Raw genomic sequence first — 23,292 nt, forward strand, 5'->3', positions numbered from 1 at the left:
AAACACCAACACACGAGCACATTAACACCCCTCTCTCTTCTAAAATCCGGACCCCAATATAGGTCTCTATCACTTTGTCTCTTGGGCATGCACACATCTCTTCCCCCAGTCTCTAGCTAGGTCTCCCGGCATCTCTCTTTCCCAAGCACACGCACTATGTAGAGTGTATCTTTCCCATACACACAAAATGTCGCCCCCAATCGTCTATCTCCCTAGTTATGTGGTTATCGCACATTCACCTCACACACCACCCCCACTGCAAAACAAGCACACTTTGTCTCCTTGTGCACCACTCTCCTCTTTCTATCTCTCCCACATGCGGACCCGCCCCAGCTCCTCCCTATTTACATATATGTCGTGACTCTTTCCATAGCTTCCTAATGTATCATCGTTCTCGATCTCGCACATTGTTCTCTACACCATCTATTCTAGATCTCTCATGAAGTCCCTATCACACACACGATGACTCGCTTCCCTTGCGTCTCCGTACATAGGCCAATTTCAAACAACATCAACATTGTTTACCTATCTATACGCCATTTATGGACACTCTCGCCCCCTCTCTTCCTCTCTCTCTCTCTCTCTCCGTCTCTAGCTCTCTCTCTCTCTCTCTCTCTCGCTCTCACACCCCTCTCCCACACACAATCGATGTCTCTTCCAAGTAGTCTGCTCCCCCCGCCCGCACCCATGCTATCCCACTACTACACATGTCACACCATTCTCCCTTCCCTTATACTGGGTTTACATCATTAGTGGTCTCTCTACTCCACATACACACACTCCCTCTCACACACAAACGCGCGCACAAACACACACAGACACACACACAAACACCCATTAATCTGGATCCTCATCTCTCCCCATGTCCGCATGTGTATCTCGCACACTCACTCTCTAATTATGTATATGTGTCTCCACATTACACAACACAAAGCCCCATGTACATGTCTCTCTCTATCCTCCACACACATAGACACAAAGAATCTGTTGTCATTGCCTCAGTCTCTAGACATATCACACATGCACACTGTCTCTCTCTCTCGCAAACACGCTCAACAAGGTTTCCCTGTGAATAACTTACCGTCTATTCATCAACAGTCGTGGCAGTACGGCGAACACGAGACGTGAAAAAATACATGTGTTTAGACCACCTAGTATGACTACTAGGACAAGAGCAAGCCAAAAAGCGCGCCGCCGTCACCCCCTCCTTATCGGCGACGGGAAAACCTTTGTTTTACACAGTCGAGAAGTCATTGTGCTAAGGCCTCACATGCTGAGGCGTTGAATAGAATGTAGATGCTAGTTTAAGGAAACAAGTATCGATAATACATTTGTATCTCCATACTTATATTTCTTCTCTTATAAAAAACCGAGTTGGTGATGATGGTACCTGTGCCATCTTGCAATATAGACCGTCCGATCTATATCTGACTGATGGAAATTAAACTAAAAGATACCCGCACCCCTCTCCACATTTGCAGACAAGGCCTTCCGTCGTTCATCGTTATCTCCAGCAACCTCATTGTTGAGCAATTAAGAAAGGAAGCCTCTAGAACAAACTGGCCCGGTGGCCGCTGCCGGCGTCGTCAATCCCCATGCCTCCGCTCAGTCCGACCACCAATCACCACCACGCCCCACTCCTCTTCACCTTATCTCCTATTTCTCGAGATATCATTAGTCTTTACAAATGGGATTACTCCCGCATGGGTCAATCACAATGAGTGTTTTTATAAAAAAAATGCATCTTGATGTTCTGTGCAATGCACGGATCTTGCTAGTACTCCTACAGAATACTAAGTTGGTGATGATGGTGTGTCTGCCATCCGTCGTTTGTGACAATCATATCTACATCTAACGACTGTGAGGTAAGTTGTTGCCTTTTCTCACAAACATCCCACTTCTCTACCAATTTGAAGAAAAACCCATAATTAGTTTCTTAAAACCAACCACATCCCTCCCTGGCCTCACCAAAACATCCCAAGGAATATATTCTAACTGAAACATAATATATCTCTAGTGATATATGTATATCAAAATTAGAGTGTTTTGTATCAAGTTTGTGAATAATTATTATTCTAATTATGATTCGTTGCAACGCACATGAACATTGCTAGTATTTCCAACCATGCAAAAAAAATTCCCTAGTATTCCATAGTTTCGAGTTTTCCATCAAGATATTAGTCACTCATGGTTGATATTTACTTTCAATCATGTACACATATGCACTATGTAACTAGCCTTGCTTATTGGGTTCCAAAGCTTAACTTTCACTCCTACTTACAATATGTAGAGTATTTAACAAAAAACAACCACTTTCAACCAGCCCTAGGAAGAATCTATTGTACAAAAAATAGCAAAAAATACCCAAAATTTCTTAATCCACGCCAAAAACTACTACCTACCGATTAGGTTACTTTAAACCCATTTATGACAGGGTAGGCCCACACGTCCGTGCTAACGAGGCAGCTCAAACCAACACATTTTGTTTGACCGTTGACAAGAGGGACCCACATCTGACCTTCTATCCTGTTATTCCCCCTGAAATCATTATTTTTCCTGAACATTACTTCAAACAGTACTGATGCGTGTTCGTCGGTGGCGCCGGTGATGAGCGAGTTGGCCGCCGCTCCGCCGGACGGGCCGGACGCCGCGCTGGCCTCCGCACGGGTTGGCAAGCTGGCCTGAGCGTGACTCACCAGCGAGCAAGCCGCCGCGCTGGCCTTCGCTCAAGCCAGATGGCTGGCCTTAGCACGGTGCACGTGAGCAAGCCGCCGCGCCACCGTGCCAATCTAGCAAGCAAACCTTGCAGACAAGCAGCTGGACGGAGCTATCTTGGCTAGCAAACCTTGCAGACAAGCAGCTGGACGGAGCTGGTATCTAGGCTGCCGCAAGATGGGCTCCGCACCACCGGCGGTTTTGACCTCGCCTTCTGCCGACGTCGGTAGCTGCGTCCCATGGCCGAGGATGACTAGGTGGATGGGCCGGAGGAAGGAGGTCACTCGGGGATTTTTGTGCAGACTGACATGTAGGTCCCACAAGTCATAACGCCCGGTCGAATAGAAGGCGTTGACTTAATGGGCAACATGAGCCCTGTTTGGATACTCTAAGTAAGAGGTTAGATTCTAACCCTGAACTAACTCTAACCAAAGTGGTGTTTGGATGGCAGGGTTAGATTGACAACAAATGTATCCAAACAGGGCCATGGGTTGAAACGTGCCTATAACGGCACTTTGTAGAGTATTCGTTTCTTGGTAGGGCTGGTTGGTAAGAGCATGTACAATGGTTGATAAGGTAGTCTTATCTTAAGTCTGCCACGTATGCAAGTGGTAGTAGTTTCTTGGCATTATTAGTGGTTTCTTGCATTATTAGGGGTTTCTTGTAAGGAACAATGTACTACTAGCGACAAAAGGCGATTCTAGGTTGCGTTGTACTCCAACGAGTAGTACTAGTGGTTGCGGAAGTGTATACCTCGTTTTGTGGGTTCGATCCTGGCCGAACGCACGGCGGCCTTTTTATTAAATAGTAACTTCACTGCGAGCCAATATTTTACACGGGTAGTTTGAGTTTGGAAGTCAAACGGACGTGCGGCACCACAATCTGGGTGCACTGGATAGCCTAGCCACGTGAACGGGTTTTCCTTCCCAGCATCTCGTGGCTCGCGTGCTGGCCTTAGCCGCACCTCGCTTGCAGCTTCCTCATCAGCTAGTAGCATATTTAAACTAGCGCCTCCCAATTAAGCCCGAGGAGCCGAAAAAGCCTGGCGGGGCATTGGGAACTGTGCAATATGGCTTTGTATGTAAAGTGCTCTACTACTACTCTGTAGCTTGTGGCGTTGCACGCATGGACTTGACTCCATTATCGGCTCTACTATAAAAGAAATTCCTCTTGGCGTGTTTTTTTTTGAAACAGAGGCAAAAGCTTTGCTTAATCTCATTCATAAAGAAGGAACTACTAACAAAGTTCGACAAGATCCATTACACCTCGACAAATGGAAGCGAAAAGCCTAGTCTCGCTGTATCAAATAACTCAAATGTTCTGCCCTCGCAGTAACCATCGCTGATAAATAGGCTGCTAGTGTGTGCGTGAGAGGAGCGGCTGAGTAGGCCAGCTACGTGAGAGGAGCGGCTGAATAGAGCACCGAGAGTACCCACTAGGCCACTACGCAGGTGTACTTTCCCTGCATTGATAGTACAACGATTGTTCTAGAGAACAGTAGTACCCTACACCTCCAACTGTAGCTCCTTGGCCCTGAGATTCAAGAGTTCAAAACTGGTGCACTATACTAGAAGTACAGTGCATAGAACTAGTAGTTCCCTCGCACTACTAGTTGAGAAAGTAGTACTAGTACTGCTACAGTACGAGTACGTACTCCTCCGTCACATAATGCAAGACGTTTTTCGACACTAGTTGGCGTGTACAAAAAATAGCAAAAACATACCCAAAATTTCTTAATCCACGCCAAAAACTACTAGCTAGTGCCAAAAATTTCTTACTAGTGCTATTATTTACAGTATAATGCAATCCCATAACGTCCCATAATGCTAGTACTAGTAGTAAATAATAGCCTCACCCCTTCGCTACAGTTGGAAGGGACGAGGCCCTGCGGTTACTACGCTCTTATCTCCTCCTCGCCAGTTCCCCTCCTCCCGAAGAGAAGGCAGTTCGTCGCTGCTCCCATGGATTCGCCAGGCGGTTCTCCTCCTCATCGGGGCTGAGAGACCTTGGACGACGATCCTCTAGGAGAAATCGCACGCCGCTCCGACGTCCTCACCGCCGCAAGACTCGGTGCTTCCTGCACCAACTATTTCAAGACAGTGCTTAAAATGGCTTGGGAAAAGGCCATGCTTGTTGGTCTTCCATGCGTCCTCGAGGAGAAGGTTCTTCTATGGGACAATCCTTCGAACAGTCCACCGCTCCCTGGCCATGGTTGCACGTTGACTCCGCTAGAGTTGCCGACGTTGAGAGGTAGTCGGATTTTGTCCGATGAGTAGGTCAGTAATGGAGTTTGATCATGTAGTACTTAGTTATTCCATTTCCATCCCGTAATTTCCTGCTGCCCACCATCTTATATATAGGTCTTGGTCAGTGCCAACGAAGATTGGCTTGCATACCTCCGGCCGGATACCACCATCATTTTGCCCAACATCCACAGCAGTGCGGCCGTTCCGGTAGACCCCTTGTCCACCATTGGGATCGGCCTTCCGGACTGGCTGGGCTTGAATACGTATGATGATGCCTACATGAGATTGAAGAAGATAGCAATTGCGGACCCACCGACAAAGCGACACGGCTACGACGATTACTATCTCATCGCAGTGTTCGGCATAAGGATTGCCATCAATGCAAGAGGCAGTAACGGCAGAGGCTGGTGCATGTTGGCGGCGACAGATTTGTACCCCTACACGTTCGAAGACGCCGTGCGCCATCTAGGCCACATCTTCGCGGTGACAAGCTAAGGGACTTGTTTAATCTGGTTGCCATCCTACGGTATGGGAGATTGCAAACGGAATGCACAAACCATCATTTGCATCCCTAACGGTACTCCATTATTTTGCAGGGACCAGTCATCCCGCGATCAAAATAAGATCGCCGATCCTGGATGTGCATTTGCATCCGCGATTCGGTCTAACCGGGAACCTTGTGGCTGACTTTGGCATATTGGGATCAACTATCTTAGCAGTCATTACCCATGGTACCACTGATGTGCAACATGGTCACACAATCTACCACGATCGGACCGTCACCATCTACCCAGGTATTCCATTTTTAACCCTCTCGCCTTCTCTTTCATTGTTGTACTAGTACTCTACTTACGTACTAGTAGGAATACTTTTTACCTTGGAGGACGCGTATAGCTAGCTAGGCCCTTGAAGACTTGAACCCACTAGCTGCCACCATTTTTGTTTGTCCATGTCTTACTATCTCATGCATGTAGCCAAGAGTGGCTATATATAATAAGCTGATTATTTTACTTCCTCTATACCGGAGTAGTACTATTTGCTGCACAGTATTACTGGCCGCCATATTTGAGCACAACATTATTATGCATGGACCTTGACTATGTACATCACCATGTGTCCAGATCTGAGATGTCGCGTGTACCAGATGAACGGCGCCGAGTTCGACCCCCGTGATGCTACGTGGGTGACGAGGAACACTCTTGGAGAGTACTCACTTTTCATTGGGGACAGCTACCCCATTGTGAAGCAGATGCCACCTTCCGTGCACGACATGGAAGGCCTGCCGTTCATGAAGCATGGTTGTGTCTTCAGTGCGCACCACCAGATGAACGACATGCTGGGACACGCTATCCCTGATTTATGCCGCTTCAGCTTGGATGAGTCTCCATCGTGTGGAACTGGACTAGAAAGCTGCGACAATGATTCCCGTTGCCCACCGCTATGGATCGTGCCATCCATGAAGAACACCTAGGACTGGAACCTGGAGGAGGACATGTAGCCCATCTATAACGTGTAAGTGGAGTACGGTAAATTGTGAACGGTGGCGCTGTGAATATATGTAGACTAGTCGTGCACAAATTTATCACATGAATTGGAGATGAACTTGTGTGGCATACTGGCATTTGTCCTTTAGAATTTATTACTAGTAAATGTGTTATGTGTACGTGCAACTTGTGTGGTTGTTGCATGGGCTCCAACACGCTCTTTGAGAAAAAGAAGGTGGCACAGCTTTGGATATACGTGACGTGGCGGCATCATACACTAGCATCGTTCGCTCTTGTTGTAGTACGCTCCTACTAGGACGACAACTCCTATAAAACCTTGCGCTTGGCTCTTTACCTCTTCGGGAGGTTCAACAGTTCGTACTCGTCTGAACCTTGCACTTGGCTCTTCGCCTCTTCGAAAGGTCCAACAATGATGATACTACAGTACACATTATGCTTCTGGCGATCTGGCACCGATTGAACTGCTGCACATCCACCGCGAGGGCGAGGGAGAGGGCGCTGTAGTCAAAACCCTATCCTCGTCCTGCTAACCACCGCGCGCGTGGGCGAGGGAGAGGCGTCGTAAGAAAGCTTCTCCTCGTTCGGCGAGTTGACGGGACACATCAAAGTAGTATTAGTACTAGTCCATACTGCATCCTTTCCGGTTAATATGGCTTAATTTGAAACGAGAAAATACACTGGCGGTCAACGTATGTAACAATACGCTCTTTACGGTCACTATATATAGTTTTGCGGTGATTATACGATCACTAGCTCATCGTAGAGCACCGTATTGCACCCTACTGACCGGCCACATAGTCGACGTGGCACTTTGTTGACTGGTTAAATTGTCACCTGGTTTCTGGGTCCCACCTGTCAGTTGGCAGAGCAAAGAAATCAGCTAAAAAACAAAGAGTGTAGTACATCTATACTTCCAATGCATTTAGCCTTCAATCTAAATCGATATTGATTGACTAATGCATCAACTTGTGCTCTAGGTATAGGCTACATGTCTATCCCTAATTACAGCATGCAACGACCTTCATTTAATCTTCTTCTCTCAATGGTCGCATGCACACATAAGTCTGCTACTTTTGGGCATTAATTATGCCCTGGTCAATGTGTAAATCTCTAAATGTACAGTCTTTCACGGACGTAGGGAGTAGGTTGAGCACTTGAGCGTGAGCGTGTGTGTTGCGTCGTGTGCTATGTGCCGCATGGGTGAGTGAGTGTTGTGTGCGTCCATGTGTACGTGTGAGTGTTGCATGTTGCATGCATGAATGCATGCATGGGGCTTACTCCCTCCCATTTACATGTTCATATTTCAAGCTTCCTCTGTTCCCTCCATATGGTGATACTCCCTCTGTTCCCAAATACGGAGTAAAATCCTCCCTCTGTTCCCAAATACGGAGTAAAATCCTCCCTCTGTTCCCAAATACGGAGTATTTGTCTTTCTAGAGATTTCAACAAGTGACTACGTACGGAGCAAAATGAGTGAAGTGAGCGTAGAGGCATAGGGATAATGTAGAAAGGAAGTCTTCGCGATCCATTATTCTTCATCTAGGTCAGAGAGAACTATTCAACTAGTCTTCGCAGTGAAGTGACAATACACGCTGCAGCAGATGGGACACATAATTAATAAGCTGAACCAGCGTGTTGGTGTTACTAAATCAGCCTTACCCAGTACTGCCATCATGTTTGCCAGTAGAGCACGTTTCTGTCCTCCATTAACTGTCATATGGGCCCTCTTGTGGTAGACACATATGTCATCGGTGTAACTATTTACCCTCCGAATGACGGTATATCCTGGTAGTAGTAGTAGAATTGAGATTTAATGCACTTGCTTCCCCGTCTTCCACTCTTCTTCCTCCTCTCTTCTTCTTCCTCCTCTCTTCCCCATCATCGGCCGCACACCATTTCCCCCCGCTCTCTGCTCACCCGCCCGCGCTATCTTCCTTAGTAGCTCGCGCGTACCATATCCCCCCGATCACTGCTCGACCACACGAGGAGAAGCTTCTTCGCTCGCCCACCCAAATCCACTTCCCTGCTGGCTCGCAGGCACCGAAAACCCCAATGGCAGAACCGACTGACACGCAGAGCCGCGATTGGAATTCCCTCCCCGATGTTTTCTTGGAGCAGATATGTAATCGTGTGGACCTACTCAGCACCGTCCGTCTGGCCGCATGCTCGGTGTCTTTGTACCGTCTACTCGTCTGCAACCGGCCGGCTCTTTTCAAGACACCCTGCTTGCTGATGCCCGATCCTCCCAGGTGGCCCAGACACCGACTTGACGATCCTACGGAGGTTGCCGTGGTGCCCCTCGACATGCTACCACTACCCATCCACCTGTCCTTCATGCGCGACCACTACTGGGCGGGCATGAAGGCCAACTGGATCGTCCTCATCCACCAATCCGGTATTCTCTAGCGTCTCGTGGATATCTACACCCAGGGAGAGATCACCCTTCCATCTTTGGATACCGTCGCCATTGAACCTCGCGGCCCGCCGGACACTCCTGCCTACTATGCACGAGATGCGTCGAGCTTTTGGCTCGACCTCTGTTTGCTGAAGTTTGTAATCTGCAAAGTGCCCACACCATCAGAAGACTACATGGATTACAAGCTCATTGCCGTGTTCAACATGGGATTAGTCTATCTGGAATCCGGTCGCCATACATGGTTATGGCTCATCGTCTATCCTCTTTACCCAACACTTTTGTCTGATGCTATAGTGCATGATGGCGTTGTTTATGCGGTCGACGCACAGATTGGCTGCCTATACTGGTGGAATCTATCGTCATGTAATTGTTCTATCTCATCTCATCTTTACCTTAAGAATATGACTGCCTGTTCATTGTTATAAATTTAGAATATATAGTATGTCTATAACCACATCATTGTTATATGTTGCTCTCATCTCCTAGATTTTTATGACCACACATGTTATTGTTAGAGTTGATATGAGAACAATTGGTATCTAATGATTGTTAGAATAGATATTATGAGTATAACCTCATGATTGCTATATGTTAATCTCATTTCTAGGATTTTTATAACAACGCATGCTATTGCTTAGAGTTCATATGATAACTGTAGTAAGTGCTATGGTAGAATATGAGTAGGCCCTGTCATATCTGTTTTCCTCTAATTGTTACATGATGTTTGAACCATGATATATTGCTAGAATATGAAAGCCATTGGCTTAATTTTTTTAAACTTGGGGTATGATTATGACCACGACATTGCAATTCTCTTTCTATGATATGTGTCACTGTTATAATAATCTTAATTCCACACATACTCTGAACATGATTGTTTATTTTTGTCCTTTTGGTCTCCAATTTGAATTGTTGCAGCAGACGCAAAATGCGCCAGCCTTCATGATTCCAGGACCTAGAATCATACCAGCCGATGGGTGGTGGTTTATCGCTCGTTCAGCTGACGGTGGTCATTTGATGCTCATTTGCACGTACCAAATTGACCAAACCATTTCATCAAACCACATGCAGTACAATGCCTGGGGCGTTCATGACATTGATGGCCATGGCTGCTTCGTGTTCGAGAAAGATCCCAGCTCTGTTGGGCCAGGCATATTCAACTGGAGGCGGGTTTACAGCCTCGGCAACCACTCCATGTTCCTCAGGCTCAATTATCCGATCATCCAACCAATCATCGATCATATCACCGGCTATGATTACCATGCTATGCAACTTCCATTCGCCAGGGGGGACTGTGTTTACACATCATACCATGGGTTTCATGAATCACCATATCCAGAGATTCGTCGACACAGCTTGTTGCCAGATAATCTTCAGTGTGTGAAAGGCATCAAGCTTCCATGCGATGGATGGCTTTTGCAAACCCGACATGCAACGATGTGGTTCATGCCAACAGCAAATATGCACAACTTGATTCGTACTGATATGTAGACTGAGCCATGTATTCTGCTGCTGTAGCATGACCCTCCTTTTTGGATATTATGTACTGTTGTTAGTTTGAAGCACTCCTTTGGTTTGAAGGATAGATACCTTTCTGGGATCAAGTGCATCCTAACTCACCTACGCAGGATGTACTGATAATGATGATGGAGATGTTGTGCGTACTTGTTAGTTAAACCTATGGTTAAAATGTGACACTAAATACGACTAGTAAGTAGTACAGTAGCAGTACTAGTATACGTCGGTCAAATTATTCATCATGTCCACACATTGAATGGACGTGACAACACGCTGCGCATGAGGTGACACAAGAATCCCGACGGTGTGTTCGGGTATTCTGGACTTCAGATTTGGAGTACCACTTATCTGTCGAAATCTTTCATCATTCACTCCAAACAGTCGATTGATCATACATTGAGTACCATATAACTGGAATTAACCCATGCAAGTCGAAGAAGGATTGGCCGGTGCTGCTGGCTGGCATCAAGTTCGATCCCACGGATCAGGAGCTGATCAAGCACCTTGAGGCCAAAGTGAGTGCTGACAGCGCGAGATCTCACCCTCTCATCGATTTGTTCATACCAACCATCGACAGCGAGCACGGCATATGCTACACCCATCCTGAGAAACTTCCAGGTAAGACACCAATCGGCCGTCTACTTGCACATAGCTCTATTTTTCTTTTTAGACGCAGACCTAGTGAAGCAATTACAATTTGACAGTTAATAAAAAGTGAAACAAGTGACTGCAACATGCCAAAGATGTTATGAAAATGCTAACTACGTACACTAAAACCTGTATTCGACAATACTGCAGGTATCACACTGAGTGGCCTAAGCAAGCATTTCTTCCAGCGCAATTCCAGGGCATTCAAAAGGGGCACGTGGACGTGTCGCAAGATACAGTCGGAGTGTGGCATGCACGCGATGTGGCACAACACCGGCAATACCTTGCCGGTGATGGTCAACGGCCGGCAGACGGGCAGCAAAAAGGTTCTGGTGCTGCACACCAAGAAGAACTTCGACCAGCAGAGGACCAACTGGGTGATGCACCAGTACCACCTCGGGGACCTGGAACAAGAGAAGGAGTGGGGGCTGGTCCTCTGCAAGATTTTCTACTAGACGAACACTAGGGCCAGGAGTAAAAAGATTATAAGTTAGTTTGGTATTGGTACTTGTACTACCTTGTTGTCCGCAAGTTGGTATTGTTGCTAACGATCTTTTGGTATGAACTTGGCATTTGCTTCCAACCATCATGCCGAGGGTCGACGTGGATATAAAGCTTAATCGTTTGTTTCGAAACGAATTTTCAGGCACCTGGTTTTTATTTGATGGGTAGCATAAGCACCTGCCGTTCGAATTCCCAGTTCTCCAAATTTTTCGAAACAAGTGCATGCTCTTATTATCACGATGAAAAAAAAGTATCCCTGCTGCATCCCAGTTATCAGTCTGTACTTACAGAATTCTCTCGTTTATTGAGCACGTATATTGTTTTTTCAGGTCGAGCAAGTTTCAACTAGGCTGTAGACTGCCCAGGCTTGGTTTTGTTTTTAAAAGGCCCAGCCCATGACGACAACGGAGCACAAAGATCCAGCAGGTATCTACTAGCCTCTAGCCCACCAGCGTTACTTATATTTTGTCTTACAACATCCGCAGGCACTTTTTTACCGAATCCAACACACAGCCCAGTTCTATTTTCCTCTTGAAACGCATGTCCTACATCCGTTTTCTAATCTCTACCTATAGTTTTACTAGTTCATATACACGTATCATTATATTGAAAATACATAAAATTCACTTTTCATATCTACATCCTTATTTTTGTTGTTGTTTTCCCTCCCAGCGCTGATTTTTTTACCACTGGTTTTCCCTTAAACCAACTCAATTGTCCCACGTCTTATTTGCTTACAAAAACAAAACGATTTTTTTGCAAATCAATAAGTTCTTAAAAAATGTTTATCATTTCGGGATTACAAAAGTTCGGACTCCACCGAAATATGCAAAATAAGGTTGAACTTTTTGACCGTGGTCCTGGGCAGAAAATGGGCTGTAATAAATTACTTAAGAATTAGCAAATGGGCTGCAAATTATTAAAAAATAGCAAATGGGCTTTGTGTTGTCTGCCACAGATTTGGAGGCTGACTTGTGGGCCTACTAAGTTCATGCATACACAAGGTTTATCAAAAAAGAAACTTAGTCAACAATCGACTCTACCAGCGTCAGACTGTTAGATGTCAATCTAACGGCAATCATGCTTCTTCAGTCTCTGATCTTCCTGCCCCAGCCGCCCAAACCAGCGCCGTTGGAACCGCCTGCTCCCACCTCCCGTGGCCGGCTATGCTGCCGGGCAGGCATCACGGTTCCATCATATACTCGCATCCCTGGCCTGTCTATCCCTCTACTCACCCACACCTCCTGTTATTTTCCGGCGACGGCAGCCGAACCAGTCAACCCTCGTACTCTCCACCGCGTGGGCAGCCACTGCCGTGTCTTCCCCGGCTCCGTGTCATTCCCTTCGTAGGCCTCGCCGTCGTCCACCGCCCTGGTGCTCTCGGCGCGGCGTGGTCAACGTGGTCAACAAACGACATCCATCGGAAGTGGACTACACGTGGAGAGGCTGATAGCTGGGTCCACGGCCGCACACAAGGAAATGCCTCCTTATTATGCGCCAAATAATGATTCCTGCACCTGACATCTGGGACCCGCCGGAAGGGCCTCTGTATTTCTTAAAAAAAATGGTCCCTCCGCTGACAGGTCAGACCCACCAACTATATCTTCGCACGCAAGGAAGTGACTCCTTATTGCGCACAAAAAAATGAATACCCCCCTGCCAGCTGGGACCCACAACTGTGGAAGGCTGACTTGTGGGCCTACTAAGTTGAGGGGACGGAGGGCTTTGTCAACTTAGTCAATATGAACGATTCTAGCTCTAGTGACTGTACGATGTCCATCAAACGGCCTTAGTGCTTCTTCAACCTCTGGTCTTCTTGCTCCAGCCGCCCAAAGCAGCGTCAATCGTGCCTCCTGCTCCTGCCTCCCGTGGCCGGCTGTGCTGCCGCGGAGGCCTCACCGCCCCCATACTACTCCCACCGCTGGCCAGGCCATCCCTCCACTCACCCACACCCCCTGTTATTCTATGGCGACGGCAGCCTCACACCACCGCCGAACCAGTGAACCCTCGTACTCCTCTCCGCGTGGGCATCCACTGTCGCGTCTTCCCCGGCTCCGCGTCGTCCCCTTCCTAGGCCTCGCTGTCGTCCGCCGCCTTGGTGCTCTCGGCGCGGCATTGTCAATGTGGTCAACGACCGACTTCCATCGGAAGAGTACTGTACGTGGAGAGGCTGATAGCTGGGTCCACGGCCACAGCCCAGTTTTTTTGTGATTTGCCAAGTAAGTCGCTTTGTCAGGCCTGTTGGGCTGCAAATCTTTCAAGACGAGGAGAGCTTCATTCGGCTGGCCGAGAAAATGGCCTATCAGTAATGATAAATGGGTTGTACATTTTTAAAACACATCAAACCGGCAATTAGTTTCAAATTTCTTTTTTTCATTTTGAGATTTTAAATTGCATTGATTTTTATGCATGGACAATTTGTTGGATTTTATATTGATATACATTTATTTTTAAAATCAGTTTGAATGTTACTCAAAATTTCGGGATTAAAAACAGTTCGGACCTGCAAAATTTCGTATAATTTTTTAACCGTGGCCACAATATGGGCTGTAATGGTAACAAAAAGAATATGGGCTCCAAAAAAACCATCAGAATTAGCAAATGGGCTGTAAATTATTAGAAATAATGGCAGATGGGTTGTATGATGTTTTCCACAGATTTGAGGCTTTCCTAAAAAAAGGTTGACGCACAGGCAGTGACTGTTGGATGTCCATCCAATGGCCGTCGTGCTTCTTCAATCTCTGCTCTTACTGCTCCAGCCGCTCAAACAAGCGCCGGCGGGACTACCTGCTCCCTCCTCCCCGCGGCCGACTGTGCTGCCGCGCAGGCCTCACTGCCCCACTATACTCCCATCGCTGGCCTAGCCATCCCTCTACTCACCCACACCTGCTGTTATTCTCCGGCGACGGCAGATGAACAAGTAAACCCTCGTACAGTCGTACTCCCCTCCGCGTGGGAAACAACTGCCGAGTCTTCCCTGCCTCCGTGTCATTCCCTTCCTAGGCCTCACCGTCGTCCATCGCCCTGGTGCTCTCGGCGCGGCCTGGTCAACGTGGTCAACGACCGACATGCATCTGAAGTGGACTGTACGTGGAGAGGCTGACAACTAGGTCCACAGCCGCACGCAAGGAAATGCCTCCTTATTACGCGCAAAATAATGATTCCTCCACCTGACATATGAGACCCACCGAAAGGGCCTCTGTATTTCGCGAAAAGAACGTTACCGCTGCCGACAGCTTGGACCCACCAGCTATATCTTCGCACACAAGGAAGTGCCTCCTTATTACGCACAAAAAAATGAATACTCCCCTTGCTAGCTGGGACCCAGTATAGTGGCAGGCTGACTTGTGGGCCTACTAAGTTGACGGGGACGGAGGGCTTTGTCAACTTAGTCAATATGCACGATTCTAGCTCCAGTGACCGTACGATGTCCATCCAACGGCCATAGTGCTTCTTCAACCTCTGGTCTTCTTGCTCCAGCCGCCCAAACCAGCGCCGGTCGTGCCTCGTGCTCCTGCCTCCCATGGCCGGCTGCGATGAGGCGGAGGCCTCACCGCCCCCTACTACTCCCACCACTGGCCAGGCCATCCCTCTACTCACCCACACCCCCTGTTATTCTGTGGCGACGGCAGCCTCACACCGCAGCGAACCAGTGAACCCTCATACTCCTCTACGCGTGGGCATCCACTGCCGCGTCTTCCCCGGCTCCGCGTCGTCCCCTTCCTAGGCCTCGCCGTCGTCCACCGCCCAGGTGCTCTCGGCGCGGCATGGTCAACGTGGTCAAGGAACAGCTTCTATCGGACGTGGACTATACATGGAGAGGCTGACAGCTGGGTCCACGGCTGCAGCAAGGAAGTGCCTCCTTATTACGAGCAAAATAATTATTCCTCCACCTGACAGCGGGGACCCCCCGGACTGGCCACCGTATTTCGCGAAAAAAATGTTTCCCCCTGACTGTTGGGACCCACCAGCTACATCTTCGCACGCAAGGAAGTGCGTCCGGGCAAAAAAATGATTCGCCCCCCTGACTGCTGGGACCCACCAGCTACATCTTCGCAGGCAAGGAAGTGCCTGACAGTCGATACCCACCTGATCGACGTGGCGTTGTCATTCTGGTCGCGAACGTGTACGTACATACTGGTCGATGTAGAGGCGCGCACGTGTCGTAGTAGAGGCGCGCACGTAGCATGTACATGTACGTACATCGGCTAGTGTGCAAGAAAGAAAATACGGCCACGTACGTACATACGGGCAGGGCCTCGAACGTCTACTCGCGCATACGTATGGCCGGGGCTCGTGTACATGGCTGGGTCGGAATGGAGAAACTGCGTCGTCATCGTGTTCATGGGGAGCCAACCGGCTGGGTCGGAATGGAATGCGTCGTCGTGTTCATCGGGAGGGCTTAGACGGAACAGCCGATGGAAACGAGGCCTGGCATACCGCAGAACGGAGGAAACGGCCTTGTGTTCGACCGGCCACGGTCCAAACGGGATCTTGTTCATCGGGAGGGGTCCGGCATACCGCAAAACGGAGGAAACAGACCTCCTATGGTCGAAACGGGGGTCCTATTGATCGGGAGGGGTGTGGCGTACCGCAAAACAGAGGAAACGGACTTCTGTTGGAGCGCTACGGTCGAAACGGGGGTTCTATTCATCGGGAGGGGTGTGGCGTACCGCAAAACGGGACTCCACGTGATACTGTTCATCTCCACCGTCGACCCCCTCCAGCCTCCATGGGCTACTGTTCATCCACCGTCGACCTCCTCCAGCCTCCACCTGCGACTGTTCATCCACGGGCTCCTGTTCATCCAGCCTCCACCGCGCGCTACTCCACCGGCTACTGTTCAACCAACCCTCTCCACGGGCTCCTGTTCAACCACCCCTCCACGGGCTACTGTTCATCCAGCCCTCCACCGTCTACTGTTCATCCTGCCCTCCACGGGGTGGTCCTGTTCATCCAGCCCTCCACGGGGTCCTGTTCATCCAGCCCCAACCGGCTCGATCGATCGGGGTCCTGTTCATCCAGAGGCAACACCACGGGGTCCTGTTCATCCACCCCCACCGGGAACTGTTCATCCAAACCCCCCCAGCAACGCTCACTATTTATCCAGAGCCAGCATTGATCGGCTTCAGTTAGCAGCAGTAGCGAAGGAATCGCTCGATCGGGATCAGTTAACAGCCATCGATCGATCGCTCGGGTTCAGTAACGCGTAGCCTGCAGTGCAATCGCTCGGGTTCAGTTAAAGCCCAACGCCTCGCACCCATGCGCGTGCGTGTACGAGAGAAACGCGCATCGCTCGGCCCCGACCACCCACCCTAACCGGGAACACCCCGATATATTCCTCGCCCTTGCTTCTACCACGGATTTTTCCGTCATGGACGGCCCAAAGAATGTCATGCAGTTGCGTCTCCGGCCCGCCCAGGACGAAAAGCCCATTTTCTGTCATGATTTTTTGTCATAGAAGTAGGACACCACCACATCTATGATGATACCGTGTTTTGCCACAATTATTGTCATAGAAGTGTCATAAGTATGACAGAAAAAATTTCGTTCGGCCCAAAATGTCACTGATGTGTCTTTTTTTTGTAGTGAGTGTGGGCGACGGTGAAGTACGGCAGCTACTAAAATTTGGTAAAGGAATTGATGCGGGGCGGGAGTGCCCAAGATCGCGCACGGTCCAATAACAATATGCGTGTATGATAATAAGGAAAAGTGGCGCGGAACCGCCGATTTTTGCAACGCTCAAGGCGGGTAGTTTGTTTTAATGTTTCTAGCTAGCTAGTCTATTGCACATGGTTCGTCCTAATTCCCAAATAAACTTACCCGCCTTTAGCTTGCACAGGTGGTGGTTTTATAGCGCACTTGCATCAGACACGGTTAAGCCAGTACCTCCACCCTTTGCTCGCGCTTGCGCGGTCGTGGTGAGTTTACAGCGCATTTGCATCGCAAATGGTTGAGCCAGTACCTCCACCTTTGCTCACGCTTGCGCAGGCGTGGTGATTCACAGCGCACTTGTATCGCACACGGTTAAGATATTATACCCGTGTCCGTTGAGCGTCATCAGAGTCTTTGCAGCAAAAAATAACGTTAGAGAGGGTCAAAAGACAGCCACACTAGCATGTGGCCCAAATATATATGAGTGAAAAGGGTGGTCTGTGATGTTCAAAATTCCAATGCACAACTTTGACCGCGCGGGCCCACGGTTGGGCGCGTCGTCGAAGATCGATGAGAGGGGCCAGAAGTCAAGAACCACCTGTAATTGGCCAAATATATGTAGGAAATATTGGGGATGTTTAAAACTTTAAATACACAATGCATAACGTTGGTGGCACGTGCCTCGCAAACCCGAAAGCACCCTTGGATATATATATATACATAAACACTATTCTGATCACGGGATCAGAATAATTTTCTGATCACAACCTGTACTGCCTGAGTAACGCGCATATCTTCGCAACCTTGGATATATATATATATATATACACATTAACTTCCCTCTGTACGAACCCGACCTTCGGGCTATCTTCGCAACCGTGGCTTCCCCCACGAAATTTTCTGGTTAGTCGTGTTCTATATGATGTTAATGTAATCTAGAAACATTTTTAGCAACTAAATACCAGTTTTAAATAGGAATCTCGCTCGTTGGCGGATTTTGCTCTCGGGTCATGATGAAATTGCGTTTTTTGCAATTTTACTGCCTGGGTTATTCGACCTAAACTTCTCCCAGTGCTAGGTTGAACTTCCACAAACATTGCCCAAATGGGGCTTGCGATATACCGTTGGAAAGCTATGGACACCAGTATCATGACCCAAATTAATTTTTTGACAAAATGTAATCGGCTTAAGAGCAGTTTTGAAAATCATTTTTTCTTCATACAAAAAATGTGAATCGTATTTTCGATCGCATTTTAAAACCGTTTATCGGAATGAGGCAAATAATATGGCATTGGAAAGCTGCTGCAAAACTGCTCCTTCCACATGTTGAAAGTTTTCTCTAATTCCCTACAGTTAAAGAGTAATTTGGAAAATCGTACAAATTTCGCAAACCGAACAGCCGAGTTCGTATTTTCGATGTCATTTTTAAATGGCTAATCTAACTAAGGCAAATGATATGGCGTTGCAAAGCTTATGAAAATGCACTACATTTTCATGTTGAAAGAGTTTTCTAATTTTGAAAGGTTTAAAAGTGATTTATCAAATGGTCCAAGTTGCACCTTGTTCATATTTTGAAGCTAATTTTTTAACCGTACGTCCGAATGTAGCCAATAATATGGCGTTGGAAAGCTTGAGGAAATGCGAAACATTTTGGTATATATTGTTTCTCCCAATTCTTTACTGTTTTAAGTCAATTTTGAAAATGGCTAAAAATGTATTTTCGCCGTAATTTCCAGAAACTTTATCGGAATGGGGTAAATAATATACCATTGAAAAGCTAACAAAAATTCGAAACTTTTTCATGTTTATGGTTTTCTCTGATTCCTAGCCATTTTCAAGTAATTTCGAAAATGGCGAGATCATTTGTTCTGCCTTTATCGCGAAACAGATTCTTCGAAAATGCACCGTCTGAAGAACCTGAACTTCTCGGCATGTCTACTTGAACTTCACTCTGTTTTTCACGTGATTTTTTTGCCCGTAGCTGTACATCCACTCACCGGAACACTCACCGGAATTGAGCAAGTAATATACCGGTGGAAAGCTGATGTAAACACGCAACTTTCCCGTGTTGATTGTTTTTTCATACTCGCGACTATTTTAAAAGTTTTTCATCTCAAATGCATTCACTATAGTAGTCGAACTTCCTGCTGTTTTTACCTTGAACTTCTTTGACGTATTTTTGTTTGTAATTTTTCTCATCCATTTCGTCAGTGTTACACAAATGATATTCTTTGTGTACAAACCTCTCTCACAATATTTTCTTTAACTTTCTCCGACCGAGGACTTGAACTTACACAAATGATATTCCTGTCGTTTTGAAGTAAATTAGAGAAATGACGAGATCATGATTTCTGCCTTCATTGCAAATGGAAACGCACTGCGTGAAGTAGTTGAACTTCTCGGGCATGTCTGTTTGAACCTCACTCGGTTTTTGACGTGTTGTTTTCTGCACTCCATGAAGTAGTTGAACTTCTCGGGCATGTCTGTTTGAACTTCACTCTGTTTCACTTTATTGTTTTTTTCTTATATGAAATACACACTATGTAGTACGTGAATTTCTGTTTATTATCACTTTGAACTTCTCTCTGGTTTGAGAGAATTATTTTAAAACAGAAAAAAACAACATATTTTCTTATGTATTTTGGACATCTAAATACATGGTGAACCTCTCTCACAAGATTTTTTGAACTTTTCCTCACAGAGCACTTGAACTTCCAGCAACCATATTTTTCGTTTATGAGTTGTTTTTAAAAGTGCAAAAAATGGCGTTGTGTTTTTTATTTTTTGAACAGGTAAATCCTAGGTTTCAATAAACTTCGAACTTCCCTGTTATTTCAATTTGAATTTCATCTTTTTATATTTTGAGTAAAGAATTGTATTGGATTTTTATACGAAAAAAATCGAACATGGAAATACAAGGTGAACCACTCTCGCAAGAATTTTTGAATTTCCCCGGACAGAGCACTTGAACTTCTTTCAACAAACCTTTTGAGCTTTTATTTTGCTATGCTTTTATTATCACCTGAAATGCATTCCTTGCAGTACTTGCACTTCTCGTTGTTTTCACTATGAACTTCTGTGGCATTTTTGAAAACCGATTTATTTTTTGAATAGAGCATACAATATACCCCTAGGAAAGTTGTTGAATAGAAAATAACTTTTTTCATGTAGAGTATTTTTGTTCCAAATTTCAAATGGATTGAGAGAATTATTTTAAAACATGAGACACGACATATTTTTTGTGTTTTTTGAGCATGTAAACACACGTTGAACCCCTCTTACAAGAATTTTTGAACTTCCGAGTGAAGAGCACTTGAAGTTCTAGCAACAAAATTTTTGGACTTCATGTGTTCACTCTTTTTTCTCGTATGAAATACACACCATGCAGTACGTGAACTTCTGGCTGTTATCACTTTGAACTTCTCTCTGTTTCACTTTAGTAATGGAAAAAATCTTAGTTTTTTATAGACATCGAAGCCCTCTAACTTTTTTTATTTTTGAACTTCTTTATGTGTTTTTTAGAAATATGAAAAGTGGAGTTTTGTTCGAAACATCAAACGCTTTCGTTATTTCAAATAGAACTTATTACTCTTATTCTTTGGTAACCAGAAAAAACCGAGTTTTCAAATAAATATCAAACTACTATGCTTTTAAAAATTGAACTTCTTGGTTTTATTATTTTAGTAACGAGAAAAACTGAGTTTTTAATATGCATTGAAGTACTCCGTTTTTAAAAATTGAACTTCATGGTTTTAATCTTTAGTATCGGGGAAAATCTAAGAGATGTAATAAACAAAGAACCACTCATTTATTTAAATTTGGACTTCCATATCTTAAAAAATACAAGGGCATCCATGTTTACCAACCTTTTTAACTGATTTTTTTAATTTGACCTTTTTGGTTTTGGAATAATTCATTTCTTTTTTTATAATTTTCGAACTACTCTGTTTTTTTGTAATTTTAACTTCTTATATTTTTACCTTTAGTAATGAGAATATTTCGATAGTTGATAAAAATCGAATTGTTCTTTTTTATTGATGGCCTTCAGTAATAGGAAAATTCATTTTTGTTTTTTGTTTTTTTAAATGTTGAAATCCTAGAATTTTCTAATAAACATGTAACCACTTCATTATTTTTGTTTGAACTTCTAGTTTTTTTAAAAAGGATTTTTTTAAAACTTATTTTGGTTTGTTCCTTTTGTTTTAATTTGAACTTCTTCATTTATTTTTTTAGTAAGGAGAAAAAATGAGGTTTTTTAGAAACTTCGAACTTCTGTGTAATTTTAATTTAAACTTCTTTGAAAAAATATGGTTTGTAAATGAGAAAACAATTTATATAAAATTGGACCTCATGATTTTATTTTTCATAGAAACAGAAAGAATTTGAGTTTTTCATAAACATCGAACTACTCTGTCATTTTAACTTGACCTTCTTGAGTTTTTTTTGAAACTTCGAACTTCTGTGTAATTTTAATTTAAACTTCTTAGAAAAAAATATGGTTTGTAAATGAGAAAACAATTTATATAAAATTGGACCTCATGATTTTATTTTTCATAGAAACAGAAAGAATTTGAGTTTTTCATAAACATCGAACTACTCTGTCATAAACCATAAGTTTTTTTATAAAGATAGAACTCCTCTCTTTTTGTAATTTGGACTTCTTGGTTTATTTCTTTTAGTAACGGGAATATCCTAGTTTTGTAATAAGTATTGAACTCATTCGTTATTTTAGAAATGGTGAAAATTATTTTTAATGATTTTTGCACTGATCTATTTTTAGAATTTGAACTTCTTGTTTTTTATGTAGAAACGGCGAAATATACACTTCAAAGTGCCATGTTATCTTTTGAACTTCGGTGTTTTTTTTGTGTGTGAACTTCTCATGATGTTGCCTTCAGCATTTTTGGATTTTCTAATTTTTATGCATTGAACTACTAAGTTATTCTATTTTGAACTTCTTGTTTCCATTACTTAATAACAAGGATAATCTGAGTTTTTTATCAATATTGAACTGCTCTATTTATTTAATTTGGACTTTTTGATTTGGTTTCTTTTTAGTAACAAAAAAGATCATATGCTTGTATCCGCGCTATTTTAATTTGAACTTCCAAATTTTTGTAGAAGCGGGCGAAATGTGTTTTTATGACTTTCTGAAGTTCTTTGTGGTTGTCTGTAGGAGCAAAAATTCAGGCAAAAAATAGCCACGAGAAGTAATGCTGATGTTGTTGCACCTTCAGTACCCTACATTGCACAAGATGTTGTCGAATTGAAGGAGTGCCCAACGAAAATAAAGGGGAAACATCACGGGGTCCCTCTTTTCTGAATTTTTCCTTCTCCTGAAATTACCTGCTTCTCATCTTTGAATCATGAGAGCTCCATCAAGTACGCGACAAGAAGAAATTATCTAGTAAAATCAAACACACACACACACAATAACAACACCCACGCACTGATGCTCCTGGACACATGTTGTTTCCGCCCCTTTTTTAACATACACATTGAATGACACTGACTGCCAGGATGAACTTCTCTTTCTGTCACAAAGAAACAGACGTAAGGAGAGAAAATATGTGGATCCGGGGGCACCCTTTTCTTTGACAGCAACAGAAGAACCAGTATCTTCAGGCGCTTTTTCTTGTTAGTCACAGAACTAATTAGAGAGTAGTGTCAGTGTCACGAAGAACAGAACTCAAAAAAAGTTTGCAAAAAATCTTGTAAAGAGAGAAGAGAAGAAGAATATGGGGACGAAGAAGACCCTGGCTGAATGCGGGTGAACCAGCGACCTTTCCATCCTGTTCGAGTTGAACTGGTGGATCAGGCGAGGTGGAACTTCTCGGAGGAGAAGATAGTGTGGGATCCAGCTCGCGGCGGCGTATGGGGTTCTCGGGTGCGGCGACGTGCGGGGATGCAGAGGGCTTCGGGGTTGAGTGGGGCAGCGGCGCGGTTTGAGGGAAGGGCCGGATGGGGGCCTGAGCTGCCAGCGTGCTGGTGCTTGGCCGCTTCGGCCGTTGAGGGAGGCGCTAGCCTGGCCCATCCGTGGGCGAGAAAGCGGGGGCACGCGGGGGTAGGGATCGAAGCACTGGGG

The sequence above is a fragment of the Triticum aestivum genome, chromosome 4D, assembly GCF_018294505.1.
Source record: "Triticum aestivum cultivar Chinese Spring chromosome 4D, IWGSC CS RefSeq v2.1, whole genome shotgun sequence".
NCBI lineage: Eukaryota > Viridiplantae > Streptophyta > Magnoliopsida > Poales > Poaceae > Triticum > Triticum aestivum.